The sequence below is a fragment of the Pan troglodytes genome, chromosome 20, assembly GCF_028858775.2.
Source record: "Pan troglodytes isolate AG18354 chromosome 20, NHGRI_mPanTro3-v2.0_pri, whole genome shotgun sequence".
NCBI lineage: Eukaryota > Metazoa > Chordata > Mammalia > Primates > Hominidae > Pan > Pan troglodytes.
Genome location: NC_072418.2, coordinates 47,411,166 through 47,435,824, shown reverse-complemented (window position 1 = coordinate 47,435,824; position 24,659 = coordinate 47,411,166). Strand labels below are relative to the sequence as shown.

The following is a 24,659-nucleotide window of genomic DNA, read 5'->3' as shown; positions in this document are numbered from 1 at the left end:
TGAGAGACCAGATAATAGAGGTTGATACCCTTGGGATAGGAAAGAAAACTTAAAGGGTAACTGATGGGGTTATCCTTAGCAAAATTCTATCCCTATGAGATGACCCTAAGTGGAGCCATCTCTATGAGGATTAATCCAGAGATTGTTGCACACCTGGCAGTGTCAGGTCTGGGAAAACAGTTGCTGATGTTTTCATGGAGTGTGAAATACTGAAAGCTGCGGGCATCCCTTGGGGACCACTGACCCACACTTTGAAGAACCCTCAATGAGTCTGAAAGAGGTTCAGTATCTCTTGGGAAGGATGTGTTCCAGGCTCCAGGCCTAGTCTTACATGGCCAGTGGGGTTGAAAGACTGTGCCCCTGCAATGGTCTTTTCCTAAGACAGTTGAACAAAGTTCCAAGTCTGTCTGTCCTATTTTAACCATCTTTAAGAAGCACAAAGGGGATATGAGAAAAACAAATGCTGAAATGAAAATTTTAACTGATATCTTACTTATCTCACAAGTCGTGTAAAGAAAGAAATGATATGGTTGAATATTAGATTAGATGGTTTAATGATGTTTTGAGTGTTATATATGAGCTATGATGAGACCTAGAAAATAAAGTAAAAATAAAAAATATATAAGCCATGAACATTCTTCATATTCAGTGACAGTCTGCCTGCCACACCCAGGAATTACGGACACACTCATAGACCTCACGGGATCCTCCCCGATGTCTCCCATCTCTTCACCACCAGCCCTCAGGGAGTCTCATGTCTCCCAGTTACTCTCCAATCATCCCTAGATTTCTGTAACAGTCAGGCCCTGACACCCATGTAACAACCAGAAACTCAGGGACCTCACAGGGCTCTGGCCCCATGTCTCCCAACTCTTTACTCCAGGCCCTCAGGTACTCTCCTGTGTCTCCCAGATTCTCTCTCTCAATCCCCAGCTTACTACAACATTCAGCTTCCCAAACCCAAGCATTACCTATAGACAAAAATCTCAGGGCCCTCTTTTATCACGTCTCCCATCTCTTCACCTGCAACCCTCAGGGACTCTCCTGTGTCTCCCAGCTCCTCTCCAACCATCCCCAGATTTCTCCTTGGGTCAGCCCCTAACACACAGGAGTCACCCAGAAACTCATAGACCTCACTGTGCTCCTCCCTTATCTCTGTCACCTCTATACCACCATTCCTTAGGGCCTAATCTGTGTCTCCCAGCTATTCTCCAAGCATCCTCAGTTTTCTGCAAGAGTCACCCCTCAGCATTCAGGAGAACCCTAGAAATTCACAGAGCTCACCAGATTATTCCCCAACTACCTCCATCTACACAGCAATGGCTCCCACATACTCCCCGGGGGCCCCACACCTATCTTCCTTTACACTCAGAGACTCCCAGGGCTCAGTCACTCCCCATTGTCATCATTCAGCTGTAAGTCCTTGCAAATCTCCTGGCCAACGTGATGCATTTACCTGCCCATTTCTCCACATTCCTGCTCAGGGTCCCACACCTAGCCACAGAAGAGCCCCTTCCGCGTTCCAGCATCAAATACAGGCTTGTCCTTCTACTTGATACTGCCACACACTTGCTGGCAGAAGAGGCGCGTCTAATGGCCGACATCACCACCCAGGCAATCATCACCCCTCAGCTGTGCAGCGGGACCCTCCTGCCTACCGATGTGGCTGCCGGCACCTGTGCCAGCTCGAACCCCCAGCCTGTCATGCTGACATCATCGATGGCAGCGCCCCTGTCTTTTGCTCCCCCAGCCCTCCCAAAGGTTGAGTTAGCCTCTATCATCTGGAATACAGTGTGGCTTCTGTTTTCCTAATTGAACCCTGACTTACTACGTTTATAATGTTTCTCTCTGCTTATGTAGTTTTTGATGAGTTGGAAGGTCCTTGCCATGCTCACAATGTGTGTACTTTGTCTCATCTATATGCACTCTCTGATGGGCAAGGAGGTACGAATTACGACTGAAGCCCTTACCACATGCCTTACACTTATAGGGCCTCTCTCCTGTGTGGACTCTGAGATGAACATGAAGATCTGAATTCTGACTGAAGCCTTTACCACACTCATCACATTTATATGGTCTCTCTCTGGTGTGATCTCTTTGATGTAAGTGAAAATATGAACTGTAACTGAAGCACTTTCCACACACTTCTCATTTATATGGTTTTTCTCGAGTGTGAACTCGGATGAGTGTGAAGAACAGAGCTATACACAAAGTCCTTTCCACACACATTGCATTTGTATGGTTTCTCCACTGTGTGGACTCTCTGGTGAATGTGAAGGTGTGTACTTTGGCTGAAGCCCTTTCCACACTCACCACACCTATAAGGTTTCTCCCCTGTGTGAAACTTCCAGTGGACTTGAAGAACGGAGCTTGAACTAAAGCACTTGCCACACTCACTGCATTTGTAGGGCTTCTCCCCAGCGTGGACTCTCTGATGGACAAGAAGTTTCAAGCTCTGATCAAAGCCCTTCCCACACTCTTCACTTTTATAGGGCTTTTTGCCTGTGTGTACTCCCTGATGAATACAAAGAAGTGACCTAAATCCAAACCCTTTCCCACATGCATCACATTTGTAGGGCATCTCCCTTGTGTGGACTCCATGATGGTTATAAAGGAAGGAGTTGCACCTGAAGCCCTTGCCACATTCTTTACATTTGTAGGGTTTATCTCCTGAGGGGACTTTCTGATATCTGGGAAGGTCTGAGCTCTGTTTGCAGCCCATAGGCCATTTGTGGAATTCATAGGGAGTCTCGCCAGAGTGAGTTTTACAATGAACGATAAGATCTTGGCTCTGACTAAAGTTCTTTCCATACTGGTCACATTTATAAGATTTTTCTCCTAGGTGAGTGCTGTGATGGACATGAGGATCTGTATCATCTGCAAAGGCCACCCCACAGTTATTACATGGGAAAGGCTGTGGTAATACATGGACTGCATTATGTTGTTCAACTGTTGATTTCATATCCAAGTTTTTCCTGCAGTTGGGATGTCTACCAGGGTCCTCTCCTTTACATTCTTGGGACTCATGATGATCATGTGAGGTCCAGTTGAGGCTGTCATCATGCTGAGCACGTCTGTACAATTTCTTTTCCATGTAAATTCCCTTATATCTTCCCTGAGAGTTCTGGGCTCAGTCATTATGTTGGCTTTCCTCCACGATTCTGGGGTAAGAACCTGTGTCAGGCTTTGCCATGCTGTGATAACCTGATTTTTGATAATGGCATTTACTACATAGTTTTCATTTTCAGAAATCTGAAGAGAAATGCCTGCCCACTCTTCACAGAGGGAAACATTTTTAAATGTGGGGAACACTCTTCTTGAAGGTTCATGATATAATCCTGACTCCCAGTTAAATCCTGGATCCTTTGTTTCAAAATCTGCCAGCAATGAAGCACTTCTTGTAAAAGGTAACTCAACCCCTTTTCCTGAAGATTCAAAATGTTGTTTTTAATCCCATCTCTTATGAGAAGAAAGAGAACTTGGCTAAGAGAACAAGTCAATCATCTGTCCAGAGGTTTTGAGAAAACGAAATATGATGGGGTGGGAAGTTGTCCCTGGCTTCTATTGACATATGAAACAATTAGAGCCATGGTAATTCTAACCTGTGAGCTGCCAATTGGAAATCAAGTGTTGTAGGGAAATTAAAAGAAATCTTGGCCAGGTGCAGTGGCTCATGCCTGTATAGCAACACTTTGAGAGGCTGAGGTGGGAGGATCACTCAAGCCCAGGAGATCAAGACCAGGCTGGGCAATATGATGAGATCCTATCTCTACAAAAAAATTAAAAATTGGCTCAGTTTTGCCTATGATCCCAGCCACTTGGAAATCTGAGGTTGAAGGATTGCTTAATCCTGGGAGGCAGAGGTTGCAGTGAGCCAAGATTGTGCCACTGCGTTCCAGCCTGGGTGACAGAGCAAGACCTTTCCACCCCCACTCTGCAAAAAAGAAAAAAAAGGAAATCTTAGGAAAAAATTTTGAAGGAAGAAATTCACCTCCCTGCTATAAGAGTAGTCGATAAAAAGCCTTTAATAATCTTGCTACAAAAGGTATGGGAAAGGCTCCCATTTTATGTAGTGTATGTGTGTATATAAATAATACATATTGATGGAGTGTTTTTTATATGTTGGGCAGAGTAAGGGACACAAAGGGTCACAAGAGGTTTCAGAAACAAGCAACAAGTCCTATCTCTGGATAGCTTCCCTTCCTTCACATCACTGTCATATGGAGGACTATCACATATGTTTGTGTACAACCTGCACAATTGTACATGGTGAGCCTAAAGGGGATGGGGATAAAAAGGCAATGGGGATTGAAATGGGGTAAACATTGTGAAATATGGTCCTGGCATTGTGTGGGGATGCATATGTAAACCTCTGAGACAAGCTTTAAGAGACATCCTTTTTACTTTCCCCAAGGTTCTTTGTCTTCATGAAAAGATAGATACCACTCAGATCCTACAATCCATTTCCTTAAGTTCTGCCCTTTTAAGTTATTGCAGAATCTCAGACAGCCATGACTATGAAAATGGGGAACAGATACTGTGGCACTGTCCATGGCCTGGCACCCAGGGAAGCAAGACTGTGGTATATAACAAACAGGGGGCTGAGGCAGAAGAGGACGATCATATTCTTGGGATCCTAAGATGGATTTCAAAATGGCATGAATATCATGGTCAAGTCCCACTGGATACTGCTTCTGGTTCAAGGTCCTTTCTGGGTTGTTTTATTGAAAGTGACTTTAGTTTATAAGATAGTATCAGGGAAAGGGAGACCACGAGCTGCCCTGAATAGGGTTTAAGCAGTGGTTTCCCAATTGTTTTGATTGTAACCCACAGTAAAATCAGCATTGTGACTCAGTAGGAATAGGCACAAACATCAACACAGACTGCTCACTAAAACTTGCTCAGCTGATAGTTACATACTGTGTGCAATGTACTTTGATAAATTCTTTTGTTTTCTGTTCTATTAATCTATTTTGCTTTTTAAAAATTGCTAGTTATGACACAGTAATTTGATTTCAGGACTCACCAAGAGGGTTTTATCCTGCAGTTTGAGAAACAACTGCAGAGATATGCTGATTTATGCAAAAGGTCCTGTGTCTACAGTTTACTCTTTGGTTTCACGAGGTTATTTATTAAAATCACAGGACCTAGGACCAGATTAGGAGGGTTCAAATCCTAGTTCTTCTTATAAGCTGTGTGATTGTGGGCAAGTTATTAATTCTGTGACTCAGTTGTTTCATCCATTGATATGGCTTTGTTGTGTCCCTACCCAAATCTCTTCTTGAATTGTAACTCCCATAATTCCTATGTGTTGTGTCCCATAATTCCCACATGTCAGAGCCCACACACACAGTGCCTACCAGGGCACTGCCTAGTGGAGCTGTGAGAAGAGGGCCACTGTCCTTCAGACCCCAGAATGCTAGATCCACCGACAGCTTGCACCGTGTGCCTGGAAAAGCCACAGACACTCAACAGCAGCCCATGAAAGCAGCCAGAAGGGAGGCTATACTCTGCAGAGCCACAGGGGCGGAGCTGCCCAAGACCATGGAAACCCAACATCAGCGTGATCAGGATGCAAGACATGGAGTCAAAGTAGATCATTTTTGAGCTTTAAGATTTGACTGCCCTGCTGGATTTCAGACTTGCATGAGGCCTGTAGCCCATTTGTTTGGCCAATTTCTCCCATTTGGAACAGCTGTATTTACACAATGCCTGTACCTGCACCATAGCTAGGAAGTAACTACCTTGCTTTTGATTTTACAGGTTCATAGGTGGAAGAGACTTGGCTTGTCTCAGATGAGACACTGGACTGTGGACTTTTGAGTTAATGCTGAACTGAGTTAAAACTTTGGGGGACTGTTGGGAGGCATGATTGGTTTTGAAATGTGAGGGCATGAGATTTGGGAGGGTCTGGGGCGGATGATATGGTTTGGCTGTGTCTCCACCCAAATCTCATCTTGAATTGTAACTCCCACAATTCCCATGTGTCATGGGTGGAACCCAGTGGGAGGTGACTGAATTATGGGGGTGGGTCTTTCCTGTGTTGTTCTCATGACAGTGAATGAGTCTCATGAGATCTGATGGTTTTAAAAAGGGGAGTTTCCCTGCACAAGCTCTCTTCCCTTGTCTGCCACCATGTGAGACGTGCCTTTCACCTCCGCTATCATTGTGAGGCATCTCCAGCCACGTGGAACTGTAAGTCCATTAAACCTTCATATTTTGTAAATTGCCCAGTCTTGGGTATGTCTTTATCAGCAGTGTGAAAACAGAGTAATACATCCATAAAAGGGGGATAATAACATCAACTATCTGTGTTAGTCTGTTCTCACGTTGCTAATAAAGACATACCTGAGATTGGGTAATTTATAAATGAAAGAGGTTTAATTGACTTACAGTTCCATATGGCTGGGGAGGCCTCACAATCGTGGAAGGCAAAGGAAGAGCAAAGGGACATTTTACATGGTAGCAGGCAAAGAGAAATCTTGTGCAGAACACCCATTTATAAAACCATCAGATCTCATGAGACTTATTCACTATCATGAGAACAGCACGAGAAAGACCCCCCTCCATGATTCAGTTACCTCCTACCAGGCCCCTCCCACAACCTATGGGAATTATGGGAACTACAGTTCAAGATGAGACTTGGGTAGGGACACAGCCAAACCATATCACTATCTTATAAACTAAACTTAGGTAATACCTAACTGTACATGAAACTTTGAGAAATGAAAATGAGGTTGGATATTTATCAAAAAGTAATCAAATAAGCCAACACTTAGATTACACTTACTATATACCCATAAGTGTTGGCTATTGTAACTTCCAACAAAATCAAAGTTCTCCCATGATTCCATTAACACTGGTTTATCCAAAACATTGGATAAACATTGACTTTTCTCCAGAAGCAACAAATAGATCAAGGTCCTTGGTGGTGTGTGAATTTTATCAGTCTCATTCTGAGAAATATGAGGAAAGAATGAGAGCCTAAATGTGTGAGTAGGGGAGGAAGGGCTTACTTCCTGCAATGAATGCCCACAGGCCATGGGTGGAAGATTTGGGGAGAGCTCCCTCGCAAACCCATCACAAGGCGCCACATCCTCACAATGATCTGTAACAGCTCATTAACTGCAGGTTCCTAACTTGTGCATGCAGCTCTTAGGAGTTTTCTCTCCAGTGGTCAAAGTTTCTCTTTGTGGTCTAACTGGAATATTCTATCTGGTTTGAAATGATGATTTGAGGAAACAGGTCCAGTGGTCTGATGCTCAGTTACTCACTCACTGACATGAGGTTCCTGAAGTTTTCCAACATCACATCTTGGTACAGGTTGATCTGGGCTTTATCCAATAGTGCCAGCTCTTCCTTGGTGAAGACAACAGCCATGTCCTTGAATATCACCCTTTCCTAAAACATCAACCACATGCCACATCAATCATCCACACAAATGACTGGTCTTAGTCTGTTTGGGCTGCCTTAATAAAATACCATAGTCTGGGTTAGATTAAACCAACAAAAGAAACTTATTTCTCACAGTTCTGGAGATCGGAAAGTCTAAGATCAAGTACCACCAAGATAGGTTTCATTCAGGTTTCTTCTCTTGGCTTGTAGACAGCTGTCCTCTCACTGTGTCCTTACATGGCAGAGGGAGAATGAGAGCAAGCTCTGTTGAGTCTCTTTTCATAAGGACACTAATCCTATTGAATCAGGGATTCCCAAAGGACAATATTAATCAAATTATAAAATATGGCCCAGGACACAGGCGCAGATAAATCTATACTAAGGTGTTGTGCTGATACACAAGTCCAGTAGTGTTTCATGAGTTCATTTCCCATCACACGCCAAGGTTTGGTATTTTCACTTTTTCATGGCAGATTAATCTATTTTTATCATGTTAAAAGAAAGTAAGAAGACAGGGTAACTTAAAGCATTGGCTCCTAGATTCAAAAAACAGAAAAGGGAAGAGGGAGATTATTAGGATAATTTAGAACATTTGGATATCAACTATTAAAAAATAATGGTATCAATGTGAAATTTCCTGAGTATGTTAGCAGTAATGTGGAAATGTAGGAAAATGCTCTTATTCTTAGGAGATATAAGCTGACATATTTAGGGATGAATTATAATGATGTCTGCAATTTATCCCAACTGGGTCATCAAAATAAAATATAGATACGTGTGTGTATATACATATATTATGCATATGTTTGTGGTGATTGTTAACAATTGGTGAATCTAGGTGAAGATTACACATTATGCTATTCTTTCATTTTCTCGAGAAGTTGAAATTTCTTAAAAGGATGCGGGGAATAATCTGATATTAATAACCATCTCCTAATCAAGAAACCAATTTTTACATAAAATATTTCTATCACTGCATATGTCACACTGCTCAGAGTCAAGTATTTACAGATATGTTCTCTCAATAGATTCTGCATCTCTAAATAAAGAAGAGCTTTCAAACGAAAGTTGTAAGCAGTTATAAAGGACTTCAAAAAGAATATGTTACTAACAATTGTCCAATTACCAAAATCTGACAATGATTAAAAACAAAATCTAGGGGAGTCAGCACAGTTGTCCTAATAGCACTGCTCTCTCAGTAACACTACTGTATGCCTTCTTCTGTGGGAGGCAACAAAATTGAATTGGAATTAATCATTCAGGAAATACAGATACCCTGAAGCCTACTTGGGGTGGTAGGAATCCTAGGCAGGGAATGCCATAGGATGCAGGTACAAGGACAGCCCCCAAATATTGAGAAACCAAATTTATAAACCAATAAATACATGCAAAACATCTTTAAATCTTTTCCTTTGTGAAGTATTCTTGTAAAACCATCTATGAAATATTCTTGTAAAACCTTCAACCTGAATCTATTCAAGCATCTGGTGCTTCCACTTACAAAAAATACTGTGGATAGAGTAACACACTGAAAGACACCAAAAGGAAGCAAACAAATGCATTCCAAATGTAGGAAAGAACACAGGACACCAAACTTGGTTTCTACAACAAGTCAACAGCAGGAGAGAATAAAGTAGATGGGCAGATTTCTCTAGATTAAAAGACATTATGAGATACAACAACCAACTATATGATAGTATAGACCTTGTTAAGATCCCATTTGAACAAAGCAACTGTCAAAATTTTTTTGAGATAATCAGGGAAATTTGATTATTGTCTGGGCATTAGATAATACCAAATAATTATTGATTATCTCATTAGTCCATTTCTAAGGAAATATATACTGAAATACATAGAGAGTGTGTTAAATTAGATTGCTGTTTAGAAATATCCTCTTCCATGCTCTCCAATCCCACTAAAGGACCAGAGTGTGTTTCCTTACCTCTTTAGTTTTGACTTGGCAATGTAACCTGCTTTGGTTACCAAAATGAAGCAAAAGTGATAATGTGCCAGTTCTAAGCCTGGGCCTTGAGAAATCTCACATGCCCACTTGCTCTCTTGCCCCTCTGTCTTTGCTATGAGGACATACCCAAGCTAACCAAAACCAGCAGAGTGCTACCAAATATTCATGGCATTGGCTTTAGGTCCAGGCCAAAACCATTGAGGACACTGTTACAGGAGGCTGGAAAAATGGTGACCTGGGTGATGCAGCGGTGAACATTTGGTGAACTGTTGCTGTAATTTAGAAGATAGAAAATGTACCTAATGAATCTTGGACTTGGGCAAGATGGTTTCCAGGCAGAAGGATAAAAGTGTGAGCTCATTCATTTTAGTTGCATATATAATAAGGTACTATACAAAAGTGATATGCTCAGAGAAAAACCAATACAGTGTAAAATACCATGCCTCTTTCAAATACTTTGGGAAAGAAAAATACTGAAACAGAGATTAAGCAAATCTCTTTGGCAAAAAGTTAATTGTTGAAACTGCATGATGGGTACTGCAAATGGAGGATCATAATACCCTTTGCCCTTTTTTGTGTATTTTCATCATTAAATTTTTCACGATTAAAAGAAAATCCTTCCACCACACTGTGATGGTCTTTTTAATGTGTCAACTTGGCTAAGCTACAGTCCTCAGTTATTGAATCAAACACTAATCTAGGTATTGCTATAAAGATAATTTGTAGATGTGATTAAAGTCCATAATCAGTTGACTTTAAGGGAGATTATTCTAACTAATCTGAGTATGTCTGATTCAATAAAATGAAAGGTCTTATGAGCAGAACTGAGGCTTCCCTGGGAGGGGGAGAAATTCCACCCACAGACAGTAGCTTCAGTCTGTGTCCAGGAATTCCAGCCCACCCTTCCTGAGGGGCTGCCCTATGGATTTTGGACTTGCCTAGTTAGCCCCCATAATCATATAAGCCAATTCCTTACAATAAATCTTTTAAAATATATCTCTTATTGGTCTGTCTTGCTGGTTGAACTCTGACCAATACATACCCATTCAAATCTTGCTACTTATCGAAGTAGACCAGTGACATTTAGAGTATGGTCATGTATATGCTGCCCATGCACTCGGATGCTGCAGCAACACCAAATTGCTATAAAAGTTTCTGAACTTACTTTTGATTCTTTTTCCCTCATGGGGCACTGACAAGGAGTTCATGGACTGGTACTGATACATGAACTACAATTAGAGTAGCACCAAAGTAGACATCTTGAAATCTGTGAGTTTGTTTCTTCACTTCTATAAAGGGAGTCATATCACCTGCCTCACAAAGTCATTATGAGCAGATAAAGTACCTAATACATAGTAGTCACTCAAAAAATGCTGACCTCCTTTCAGAAAACAGAAGTGTCTGGTTCCTCAGAATGAACAGCATATTTAAAGAGAAAGAAATCCTTAACTTACCTGGAACTTAATCATACCGTCTTCCTTTTGGAAAGGGCAGAATTCTGGAAAAGCAGAACTGCAAAGAAGAAATAATCCATGAGATCATGGATCCAACAAGTTGTGAATGAACATTGGTTCCTTCCTTATCTGTACAAGTTTCTCACAATTTCTCCTCTCCCTAGATATCATCTCTTCTCACTCTGAACAGACTGAACTCCCACCTCCTCAAGACTTCCCTAGATTTGTCCCCAGTCCCTCAATCTCAGACCACTGTATAACTCCTGTCTCTCTCCTCAAGCTTTTGGGTCAAAACCTGCACATTGTTTTCCATTTCTCAGACTTGTGAATGAACTGACACAGTCTACATCTGAATTCCGCTGGAAAAGAGGCTCTGGAATTGCTGATTAAGAGAGCAATCTCAGGGCTAGGCACAGTGGCTCACGCCTGTGATTCCAGCACTTTGGGAACCCCAGACGGGTGGATCACTTGAGGCCAGGAGTTTGAGACCAGCCTGGACAACATGGTGAAACCCTGTCTCTACTAAAAATACAAAATTAGCTGGGTGTGGTGGCGGGCACCTGTAATCCCAGCTACGCAGGAGGCCGAGACAGGACAATCACTTGAACCTGGGAGGCGGAGGCTGCAGTGAGCCATGATTGCATCACTACACTCCAGCCTGGGCAACAGAGAGACACTTTGTCTCAAAAAAAAGAAAAAAAAAAAAAAAAGAGAGCAATCTCAGGATGACAGGGACCTTCTGCTATTTCCACTTTCACTTGCAAGACTTGATCTTGTATGGCCAGGCCTGTGGTCTGAAGGACTTGTAGTTAGCCAAGACATACAAATTAAATCCCAATTTTTATTATTACGTTAATCAATAATACAAATTTTTAAACATCTACACCTTGACTCTTGTCTTCCTAAACTCTCTCTCCAGCACCCATTCTATCCCCTGCTTTTGCAAGTATTGATGACACACCTATGACATATAAGACGCATTCTCTGCTCTGCAAATGCTCACAGTATACTGAGCTATAAATATCCTCAGACTGCAGGTAGACCAAAGTGGGTAGACAGAGGCCTTCTAAGCTTGCCACTTCATATACACTACAGTCCCTTCCTGTTCTGCTTATATCAGTGGATTCCCTTGCCAATTAGCTTCCAGTTGGGTTCAGCCAATGGGGAAAGCCAGCAAGAGATCCAGGGAAGGGACAAGAGTGAAGTCAGAATATTTATTCCCCCAGGTTTTTCCCTAGAGGTTGCTGTGGAATGGCTATGTTCCATATCCATTGACCAAAGGTCATGGCCTCCATCAGGCAGCTGTCATCCCATAAATCTTTCTTCAGGTTTTAGTGACTGCCTCCTCCCTTAGCCCTTCAGTCCTAAAGCCAGGAAGTTACCCTGCTATCACTAGCTCTGAAATATTGCAGTATCCTTTGTTGATTACCACAGCCTGCCTACGACTTTATAGACTGTCCCTTTATTAAGCTCTTCTCAAATTACCCAATTCGAGTGTTCTGTTTATTTTTTATTGGGATTCCATCTGATAAACTCTGTAAACACAATTGCCTCTGGCCTTCGTGGAGAAACTTACTGTATAAAATTGCCACTTTAGGCACTGTGGAAACTCCGAAGATTAAAAAATAAAAGGCCAAAACCAGTTTCTGTCTTCTCAGATAGTGCTTCTCACACTAACTGTGATAAAGGACTAGTTTTTAAATTATTATTACGGTTACTTTCAGTCTGTCACAGACTGATATTTTGGTAAGATACAGTAACAAGAAATTACTGGAAAAAGGAAATTAAGAAGGTATGCAACTTAAATTTAAATTACCGGAAAAAGGAAATTAAGAAAGTAAGCAAATTAAAGCCCGATTGTTATTATTATGTTAATCAATAAGACAAAATTTTAAACATCTACACTCAAGTTCTCAAATTATCTGGTCACAGACCAATATCATTTATTGGCACTGGTCTGTGGGCTACCCTTTGAATTGCAGCTCACAGGGTTATAGAATCAGGTTAATAGAATAGGAAATGTCTTTTTGGTAAATCCTTGGACTCTTTTTCTCTCCTTTCCTACCTTTAAGAGACATCATTAATCACTTCTTATTTTGGGCTCCAACAAAGGCCAAAATAAGGAGGGTTCAACTCATTAGTACAGCATGAATTACATCGTTTTACAATAGTTAAAACCTACCAAGAAAACACTCCTCCTTCCCCCTGTCAAAAAACTACAAATCCTAAAAAAATAAATAACCAAGCTGTAGTCTTTTATCCACTGTACTTGGTAAGGATCTTATCATTTAACAAGCACTCAATCAATGTTTCTCAATATTAACAAATGCACAAATAGAATTGGCTTGGATATTATACATTAGATGCACGTGCAAAGACATAAACTCACCCTCTACTTCCAGTACCTGTTCTCACTGAAGAGCCAATAATGGGACAGTTTTATTTTGAAGCACACATCTACACACATGCACTCACACATATATGGTTGGGGGGTTGGTTTCCTGAATTTCTGGCTTCAGACACTACCTGCCTGTATCAAGTCAGGGCCGTGGCAGGAACCAGATGGCACATTGAAATTTGAGGGGAGTTTAATAAACAGACAGCTTACAATGGTGTTGGCTGGGGGTAAGGAATTCACAGTGGATAAGGCTCTATCCTGGGAAGTGACAGGGAGGTGCCATTATAATACCTGGGCCTTAAGAGGTAAGGGGAGGGAGCAGTCCCTGGAGCCTGGAACTAAGAGGACTGTGTGGCCAGGGCCACCCAAACTATGACCTGTTGTTTAGAAGGGCAACTAATCTGTGACAATCCTGCAGAGAGAGAACTGGGGGACAAGATACTCCAACTCACACTTCTTCCTCTCTCCAAGCTTTCCTGTTGAGACTTCCCTGGCCAAAGACAAGCAAGGCCAGAAGGCAATGGCGGTCTTTCAGGGCAGACAGCAGGGTGGAAAAGGCGGGGAGCCAAAGGCATGGGACACATGACACCTCAAGACTCTTGTTTTCTCCCTATCTGCCAAAGTCCACACAGTTCTCTCACACAAATGCCTTTCTCATCCCTCACCCTGACAACGACTCTGATCTGAGGAATGCATCAGGAATGAGACCAGATGCCCATATCAACCTCTTCAGGGAATGAAGACCTAGAGGAAAAGTGCAGCTGAATCTGGAACTGCAATTGCCCAGAAACACGATCAGAAATGTAATAAATGCTGCTATTACAACTAAAATAATTAACACTAAATCTCTAATTTTATCAAATATACAGAGAGCGTTCAAACTTCAAATTTATTGAGTGTAATTTAACAACTTACATTTGCTCATATGCTTTATAATCCTCAAAGTCCTTACTCCCTGGCTCACAGCATGTGAGGTGAGAATGGAGTTAATAATTTGGGGCAGTTCTTTTCTTTTCTTTTCTTTTCTTTTTTGAGATGGAGTCTCGCTCTGTTGCCCAGGCTGGAGTGCTGTGGCGCGATCTCGGCTCACTGCAACCTCCGTCTTCCAGGTTCACACCATTCTCCTGCCTCAGCCTCCCCAGTAGCTGGGACTACAGGCGCCCGCCACCACGCCCGGCTAATTTTTTGTAATTTTTTTTTTTTGTAGTAGAGACGGGGTTTCACCATGTTAGCCAGGATGGTCTCGATCTCCTGACCTCGTGATCCGCCCACCTCGGCCTCCCAAAGTGCTGGGATTACAGGCGTGAGCCACTGCACCTGGTGTAAAAAATTTTTTAAATGAAAAACTAAAAAATTAAAAAGGGGGTGAAAGACATAACAACGCAGTGAAAAGAAAAATGATGAAAAGGCATCAACGATGACCACCTTGATTGTTAGCAATAAAATGAAAACCAACATCCTTTTTATATATAAATTTGACAAAGATTGAACATTTTTATTATAAATCACGTGATCCTCAATAGCGTGAGAAACTGGACACGTTTACATTTTAGGCTGAGTGAAAAAAACAAAAACTGTTTTTCCTCCGCTCTCACATCACAACAATCAGCACAGAAGATTTCTGTGAGGACATGTCTGGGGATTTCTTTCAGTCAGTCAAGCACACAATCCATTCTGCTGTGGACACCAGCTGGGTGTCTTCTAATTCCATTATGTCACTATCTACCTGGACATAGCATTAGATTCCAAAAGGCTCAGTTCCGCAGACTGGCCTCCCACTCTAAGAACAATGGGAAGCCCTATGTTTTTTTTACCTGGGCTTCTCACCAAATAGCTATAAATCAGGTTTCCACCACTCCCTGATTTAGTTGCATGAATTTGCTGGAAGAGCTCACAGCACGCAAGGAAACACTTCCATTTACCATTGTATGATAGCGGATATTGCAAAAAATTCAGAAAACAGATTTTGGGCCCGGCATGTGGGGAGGGGCACACTGCCTTCCGGGAAGTTTTATCCCGAAGCTCTCTAAACCCAGTCCTTTTGGGTTTTTATGGAGACTTCATGCTATAGGCATGATGGGTGAAACCATAGGCGATTGGTGATCAACTCAACCTGAGGCTCTCAACCCTCCCTGGAAATTGGGGTTGAGGCATTGCCATTCTCAGTCTGAGTAAAAGAATTTACACAAACAGAATTTTAAAACAGATTAGCATAACTGAAAACTTAATTAGATGATTGAATTATCTGGAGCCACACCTTTGATATTCCTAAGCCAAGCACCCTCATCCAATGAATGCTCCACCCAACTGGCTCCCAAGTCTCTACGTGGTTCCAGAGCAAAAGAATGTTTATACAACGCATATCTCCACTCTTTCTTAAAAGTCTTTTCACTTACACGGGTAATTCTTAAACTGCCATGCATCAGGGTCAGGGGGAGGGCTTATTACAACACAGATCTGTGGATCTCCGGGGTTTGAGGGTTGCAAGGATGCTGCTGGTCTCAAAACCACAATGTGAGAACCACAGAACCACTAGATGGTTTTCAGTGTTTCAGTGCATGTAATTCATAATATATTTGGCCAAAAAAACTCGTAAGTTCTTAGATTGTCCCAAATGTGGCGCATGAAATCAAATCAGGAGAGCAGTTTCCTACGCGGTGTAGCCTGGGAAAGTTGGGGGTGACTGATGGAAAGGAGGAGTGAAGCTCCGCCCTTTCCGCTGCTAGGCTGCGCCCGCCCGAGGCTATTTAAACCCACCCTGGCGGGCCTGTACTCAGATCTTCGCAGAGCTGAGCAGCGGCCCGAGCGTTTTGCGGGCTCTGCGTGGACTTGGAGCTTACAGCGTCTTGCGACTTGGAAGCGGATTCAGAGGACAGGACAGAACACTTGGGTAAGTGAATCTCTGTCTGTCTGTCTGTCTCATTGGTTGGTTTATTTCCATTTTCTTAAGGAGCACATACCTCACACCACACCACACACACACACACACACACACACACACACACACTCCTTCATTCTGCGGGTTAGGAAATTGGTAGGGGTCCTTGGGAGCTGCAGGTTTCCTAATCATGTCTGCACCTAAGAACAGTAGGGTCTTGTCTGGCTCTTCTTATGAACCGTCCCCCAGCCCGGACTCCCCAAGATCCATGCTAGCCTCACCCAGCTTCTCCCGCTCCCCTCTCAGAAACTCAGACTTAAGAGGAAGCTCCTCACCAGGTATCCGGAGCTACAATTCACCACCCTCTAGGGCTTCACCACACTCACCTCTGTCATCACCAGAATCCCACAAGCTCCCATTTCCCTTTCCTCACCGTGATGGGCAATCAATGAAGCCATTGGGTTCTCCTGCGTCCTCCTCTGGGGATTCTTTAGAATCACCACGTTCATCAATAATATACCACATGTTCTTACTGCCATCACCCAGCAGCTCACCCCCAGCTCTCGGGGAGACTCCCGTGTCTCCCAGCTACTCCCCAAACAACCCCAGATTTCAGCTGGAGTCAGCCCCCCACACCCAGGAATCAACCTACAAACTCACGAGGCTCACGGTGCTCCTCCCCTGTGTCTTTCATCTCTTCATCCCCAAGCCTCAGGGACTCTCCTGTGTCTCCCAGTTACTCTCCAACCATCCCCAGGTTTCTGCGAGAGTCCGCCCCATGCACCCAGGAGTCCCCCAGAAACTCACAGGTCTCGGGAGATTATGAGCGGTCCCCCAGCCCTGACTCCTCAAGATTCATGCCTGCCTCACCCAGCTTCTCCCTCTCCCCTCCCAGAAACTCAGACCAAAGGGGCAGCTCCTCACCAGGGATGTGGAAGTACTCTACATCACCCCGCAGGGCTTCACCACTCTCACATCCACCATCAACAGAATTTCACAACTTTACATTTCCCTTTCCTGACCAAGCAGGACAATCACTGATGTCATTGTGCTCTCCCGTGTCCTCCTCTGGAGATTCTTCACAGTCACCTCATTCATCAATAATATACCATATGTTCTTACTGCCATCATCCAGCAGCTCACCCCCAGCCATCAATGACTCTCCTGTCTGTCCCAGCTACTCTCCAACTACGCCCAGATTTCAGCGGGAGTCGGTCTCCCGCACCCCAGAAACACCTACAAACTCACAGACCTCAGTGAGATCCTCGCCAGTCTCTCTCATGTCTTCACCCCTAGCCCTTACGGACTCTCCTGTCTGTCCCAGCTACTCTCCAACCACGCCCACATTTCAGCGGGAGTCAGTTCCAGGCACCCAGAAATCACCACCAAACTCACCAGTTTCCCTCAATTACTCTCCAGTCTCTCTCACGTCTTCACCAGCCCTCAGGGACTCTCCTGTCTGTCCCAGCTACTCTCCAACTACGCCCAGATTTCAGCTGGAGTCAGTTCCAGGCACCCAGGAATCACCACCAAACTCACCAGTTTCACTGAGTTACTCCCCAGTCTCTTTTGTGTCTTCACCCCCAGCCCTCAGGGACTCTCCTGTGTGTCCCAGCTACTCTCCAACCACGCCCAGATTTCAGCGAGAGTCAGTTCCAGGCACCCAGGAATCACCTACAAACTCACCAGTTTCACTGAGTTACTCCCCAGTCTCTCTCATATCTTCACCCCCAGCCCCCTGGGACTCTCCCGTCTGTCCCCGCTACTCTCCAGCCATGCCCAGATTTCAGCGGGCGTCAGACTCCTACACTTAGGAATCACCTACAGACCCACAGACCTCACTGAGATCCTCCGCGGTCCCTCTCAGGTCTTTGCCGTCAGCCCACAGGGACTCTTGTGTCTCTTTCAGCTACTCTCAAAACTTCTCTAGATTCCAGCTGGAGTCAGTTCCAGGCACCCAGGACACACCAGCAAACTCACCAATTTCACTCAGTTACACCCCAGTCTCACTCATGTTTTCACCCCCAGCCCTCAGGGACTGTTCTGTCTCTCTCAGCTACTCTCCAACCATCTCCAGATTTCAGCTGGAGTCAGCTTCCCACACCCAGGAATCACCTACAAACTCACGGACCTTACTGCAACCCTTCCCCATTTCTTTCACCTCTTCACCCCCAGCCTTCAGGGACTCTCCTGTGTCTCCCAGCTTCTCTCCGGCCTTCCCCGGATTTCTGCCGCTGTCAGCCCCAGGCACCCAGGAGAACCCTAGATACTCACAGGCCTCACGAGACTATTTCCCTATGACCTGTATCTATACAGGGATGGCTCCCACGTGTCCCTCAGTGACCCCAAACCCATCTCCACTTACACTCAGACACTCCCAGGGCCTGACAGCTACTCCCCGTTATTGTCCTTCAGTTCGAAGCCCTGGCCAATCTACTAGCCAACATGACGCAGTTACTTGGCCATTTCTCCACATTCCTGGTGAGCGCCCCACACCCAGCCGCAGAAAAGCCCCTCCTGCATTCCGTCCTCACACACAGGCCTGTCCATCTGCTTGCTACTGTCACACTCTTGCCAGCAGAAGAGGCCCCTCTAATGGCCGATATCACCACCCAGGCTATCCTCACCCCACCGCTGTGCAGCGGGACCCTCCTGCTGGCCCACGTGGCTGCCAGAGCCCATGCTGACACCAACCTCCAGCATGTCGGCATCCCTGCGGGTGACACTACCGGTGACATGGCTAGCATGACCCTCCTCCCTGGCAGTGACACTGTTGATGTGAGCCCCAGTTTCAGATCTGTCATTTGTAAATAGGACCATTTTCCCTTTTCTCTCTTTCTTCCATTCACAGGGCTTTTCATTCTCTCTGTTTCTGCCTCCATTTGAGATATTTACTCACCTTTTTCGCTTTCACTATGTCTGCCGTGGTCTCGACGAGAGTGCGCCACATAAGATTCCCCCATTAAAAGTCATGAATTGAGTGGCTTTTAGTATATTTGTGGTTGTGCACATTCAATTTTAATTCGCAATCCATTTGAGAACATTTTATCACCCCCTCCCAGAGAAAAACCCTGTAAACGTGAGTCACTCCTCATTCTGTCTCAAACCCTCTCCTCGACCCTCAGCCCTATGTAACAACTACATAGAGCGCTCAACCCTATATCCATAGATTTGCATATTCTGGACGTTTCCTGTCAACAGAATTATACAATATGGGAGCTTTTATGACCGACTTTACACTTAGCACAATATTTTCAAGGTTCATCCACATTGTAGCATTACCCACAGTGGGAAACCTTTTTTTTTTTTTTTTGATTTTAGTAACACCGGGTGTTTTCTCCTTCCTTCTTTCCTTCCTTCCTTCCTTCCTTCCTTCCTTCCTTCCTTCCTTCCTTCCTTCCTCCTATTTCTCTCTTACTCCTTCTGCCCTCTCTCTTTCATATGCCTTGGGTGCATCCTACTTTCTGTGTGTTTTTGGGAAATCCTCGACAGTTGCAGGAAGATTGTGTTATTGTTATTATTTACCGGTATCTCTCTTTCATGGTTCTCCATCAGTTGTAAACATCTACTGGTTTCTCCCAAGTCACTGAGTATATTTTAATGAGGTACACCTGTTTTCCTTTATACAGCTATTTCTGGAGTATAGGGTCACATACTGATAAAGCCAGTGTAACTCAGAAATGATCTAATGTCCCAATAAACCCATCACAAAGTTGAAAAATCATAAATCAAACCATCATAAGTCACGGTTTGTCCGTGGATATGGGCTTCATGGATTCCTTTGTATTCAATAACGCTGTACACCATTAACAATGGCAGACTGATAGGGAGTGGATACTGATAGCATTTTAAAAATCAGTTATTAGAGGGCTACTTTAACCTGACTGAGTAACAGGTGTAATTGTATTAGTGTTGTGCATAATTATGTGAAATGTTTTGAGACAGAGTAGTACATTTGCGAATGAGATTTTATGGCTTTTTTCACTTAGTAGGAACCCTTGTGTGTGGAAAACTGAGAAAATTGCTTTCTGCTGTACACTCTGGCATTCATTGTAGATTAAAGCTTATTTTTCTGTGAATAAATCTTATTCAATAAAATACTAGTCTTTAAAATAGAAACAAAACACTAGTGATGTGAAGTCATTGTCCTCAGCAAACTAATCCAGGAACACAACACCAACCAGCACATTCTTACTTATAATGGGAGCTGAAAAATGAGAACACATGGACACAGGAAGGGGAACAACACACATTGGGGCCTGTCATGGGGTGGGATTGGGGGAGGGAGAGCATTAAGGGAAATAGCTTTGGCATGGCTGGGTTTAATACCTAGGTGACGGGTCGACAGGTGCAGCAAACCACCATGGCACACGTTTACCTTTGTAACAAATCTGCGCATCCTGCACATATACCCCAGAACTTAAAAACAAAACGAAACAAAACAAAACGAAAAAAGAATAGCAAAACGCTAGCGGCGAAATAAAGTTTCAAACTGAGAAAGTGACAGACCACCTTTTCCCAACCCAGGTGCCATAAAGTCAGGACAAAGAATTTGATTACATATTGTAAATAAGACATACAGCAAATGACTAGAAAAATTATTCTCAACATACATGTGTCTTCTAATTCAATGATGACGCTATCTACCGGGACATAGCATTAGATTCCAAAGGCCTCAGTCCCGCAAGACTGGCCTCCCACTCTAAGAACAGTGGGAAGCCCTACGTTGTTTTACCTGTGCTTCCTAGCAACTGGCTATAAATCAGGTTTCCACCACTCACTGTTTCAGTTGCATGAATTTGCTGGAAGTGCTCACAGCACGCAGGGAAACACTTCCATTTACCATTGTATGATAGCGGATGTTGCAAAACATTCAGAAAACAGATTTTGGGCCCGGCATGTGGGGAGGGGCGCACTACCTTCCGGGAAGTTTTATCCAGAAGCTCTCTAAACCCAGTCCTTTTGGGTTTTTATGGAGACTTCATGCTATAGGCATGATGGGTGAAACCATAGGCGATTGGTGATCAACTCAACCTGAGGCTCTCAACCCTCCCTGGAAATTGGGGTTGAGGCATTGCCATTCTCAGTCTGAGTAAAAGAATTTACACAAACGGAATTTTACAACAGATTAGCATAACTGAAAACTGAATTAGATGATTGAATTATCTGGAGCCACACCTTGATATTCCTTGATAGTCCTAAGCCAAGCACCCTCATCCAATGAATGCTCCACCCAACTGGCTCCCATGTCTCTACGTGGTTCTAGAGCAAAAGAATATGCAACGCATATCTCCACTCTTTCTTAAAAGTCTTTTCACTTACACGGGTAATTCTTAAACCCTCAGGGACTCTTCTGTCTGTGACAGCTACTCTTCAACCAGCCCAGATTTCAGCGGGAATCAGTTCCAGGCACCCATAAATCTGCACCAAACTCACCACGTTCACTGAGTTACTCCCCAGTCTGTCTCATGTCCTCGCCAGCCCTCAGCGTCTCTCCTGTCTGTCCCAGCTACTCTCCCAGCATTGCCAGATATCTATCGGGGTCTGCCTCTCTCCCGCAGCAATCACTTAGAAACTCAGTGACCTCCCTGTGCTCCTCCCCAATGTGTTCCATCTCTTCATACCCATCCCCCAGAGACTCTCTGGTTTCCCCCAACTCCACTCCAACCAGCCCCAGGTTTCTACAACAGTCAAACCGACACACCGAGGCAACACTCAGAAATTCACAGTTCCTACTGCACTCCTCCCCTATGTGTCCCATCTCTTCACCCCCACCCCCTAGGGACACTCCCACGTTTCCCAGTTACTCTTCAGACCTCCCCACCTTTCTCAGCCAGTTAGCCTCCTGTACCAAAGAAACACCTGGAAACTCAGTGTCCTCACGGGGCTCCGTCCCCATGTCTCCCAACTCTTTACTCCAGGCCCTTGGCTACTCGTGTGTGTGTCCCAGCTACTCTCCCATTATCCCAAGGTTTCTGCAACACACAGCCCCCCACACCCGGGGGTCACCGAGAATCTCACAAATGTCGGTGCCCTCCTTAATCATGTCTCCCATTTCCTCATCTGCAGCCCTCAGATGCTCTCCTGTGTCTCCCAGCTCCCCTCCAGCCATCCGCAGATTTCTCTTGGAGTCAGCCTCTCATGCTCAGGGCATCACCTAGCAACCCACAGACCTCCCTGTGCTCCTCACCTGTGTCTCCCATCTCTGCATCCCCATCCCTCAGAGACTCTCCAGCATCCCCCTGCTCCTCTCCAACAATCCCCAGATTTCTCCTGGGGCCAGCCCATAACACACAGGACTCACCTGGAAACTCACAGACCTCACTGTGCTCCTCCCGCTCCTCTCTGACCTTTGTACCGCCATTCCTTAGGGTCTCTTTCATGTCTCCCAGCTACTCTCCAACCATCCCCAGTTTTCTGCAAGAGTCAGCCCCCAGCACACAGGAGACCCCTGGAAATTCACAGAGCTCACCAGATTCTTCCCCAACGACCTCCATCTACACAGCAGTGGCTCCCACATACTCCCCTGGGGCCCCGCACCCAACTTCTTTTACACTCAGACCCTCGCAGGGTCTCACAGTCACTCCCCGTTATCATCATTCAGCTCGAAGTCCTTGCCATCCTCCTAGCCAACGTGATGCAGTTACCTGGCCATTTATCCACATTCCTGCTGAGGACCCCACACTCAGCCACAGAAGAGCCCTTCCCGCATTCCGGCCTCACACAAAGACCTGTCCTTCTACTTGCTACTGTCACACACTTGCTGGCAGGAGAGGCCCCTCTGATGGCCAACATCACTACCCGGGCTATCATCACCCCTCAGCTGTGCAGTGGGACCCTCCTGCCTGCTGACGTGGCTGCTGGCGCCCGTGCCAGCCTGAACCCCCAACCTGTCTGTGTTTCTGCGGGCGACGCCACCGGGGACATCTCTAGCTTGACCCCCTTTCCTGGCAGTGACACTGTCGGTGTGATCCCCCGTTCTCAGATCTCTGATGTATACGTATGACCGTTTTCCCTGAGCTCGGTTTCTTCCATTCACAGGCCTTCTCATTGTCTCTCTTTCGGCCTCCATTTCAGACATTTCCTCATTCTCTTTCCCTGTGTCTGCCCCTGTCTCCACATGGATGCCCTGGATAAGATTCACCCGTTTAAGGTGATGAATTTCTACTTTTTTGAATAATGCTGCTATGAACACTCCTGTACAATATTTAGTTTGGACAAATGTTTTCTCTTGGTGCATACCTAGGTGTGGAATTGCTGCGTCATTTGGAGACTTCTATGATGTTTAACATGTTGAGGATCTTCCAGATTATTTTCCAATATGGCTGTAGATTTTGAAATTCCTACCAGCAGTGCAGGAATGTTACAGCTTCTTTACATGATCATCAGCATTTTTTATTTTCTGTTTTTGTGTGTGTGTGTGTGTGTGATTTAGTTTCACTCTTGTTGCCCAAGCTGGAGTGCAGTGGTGCGATCTCGGCTCACTGCAACCTCTGCCTCCCGAATAGCTGGGATTAAGGATGCATGCTACCACACCCAGCTAATTTTTTGTATTTTTAGTAGAAAAGGGGCTTTACCATGTTAGCTAGGCTGGTCTCGAACTCCAGACCTCAGGTGATCCGCCCACCTCAGCCTCCCAAAGTCCTGGGATGCAGGCATGAGCCACTGTGCCCAGCCTATTTTCTGCTTTTCAATCCTGACCATTCTAGTGAGTGTGAAGTGGCACCATTGTTTTGACTTCCATTTCCCTAATGACTGAGGATGTGGAGAGTCATTTCATGTGTCTCTTGCCTATTTGTTTATTTTCGTTTAAGATATGTCTACTGAAATACCTTGCCTACTTAAAATTGGGTTATTTTTTCTTAACAATAACAAAACTGTTAGGGAGTCGGAAATTACAGCAGTTTCAAATTCAGTTGACACACGGTTTCTACAGTGTTTTGCAGTTTGTATGAGGTAGGATGAAGGCTGAATATTTACCTTGGGCCTTGGAATGGATTCATCTACCCACACTTTGTGCAGGTTGGCTCTTAGCTTCCAGGTCAAGACACCTTTTTAAAATAATTATTTTTATGTTTATTTTATTATTATTATTTTTTGAGACGGAGTCTTGCTCTGTCGCCCAGGCTAGAGTGCAGTGGTTTGATCTCGGCCCACTGCAAGCTCCTCCTCCCGGGTTCATACTATTCTCCTGCCTCAGCCTCCTGACTAGCTGTGACTACAGGCACCCCCCCACCACGCCCGGCTAATTTTTTTTTGTTTTCTTTTTTGTGTTTTTAGTAGAAATGGGGTTTCACCGTGTTAGCCAGGATGGTCTCGATCTCCTGACCTCGTGATCTGCCTGCCTCGGCCTCCCAAAGTGCTGGGATTACAGGCATGAGCCACCGCGCCCGGCCAAGACACTTGATTGAATTGCTTAAGTGCTTCCCATGTGCCAGAGCCATGAAAGGTAAATAAAGAAAATAAAGAAAAAGAAGAGTCAATTATTTTGATGACTTAGAGATCTGACCATGGAGGCCATGTGAAAGGTGGTAACCGGCAATTTAAACCATGTGTTGCTGGATCCCAGAG

At 44.5% G+C, this 24,659-nt stretch overlaps 1 pseudogene; it reads right to left on the bottom strand.

Moving 5' to 3' along the window:
• Positions 1–1,833: 1,833 nt before the first annotated feature.
• LOC468912 (zinc finger protein 285-like) lies at positions 1,834–10,827 on the bottom strand (annotated as a pseudogene).
• Positions 10,828–24,659: the final 13,832 nt, after the last annotated feature.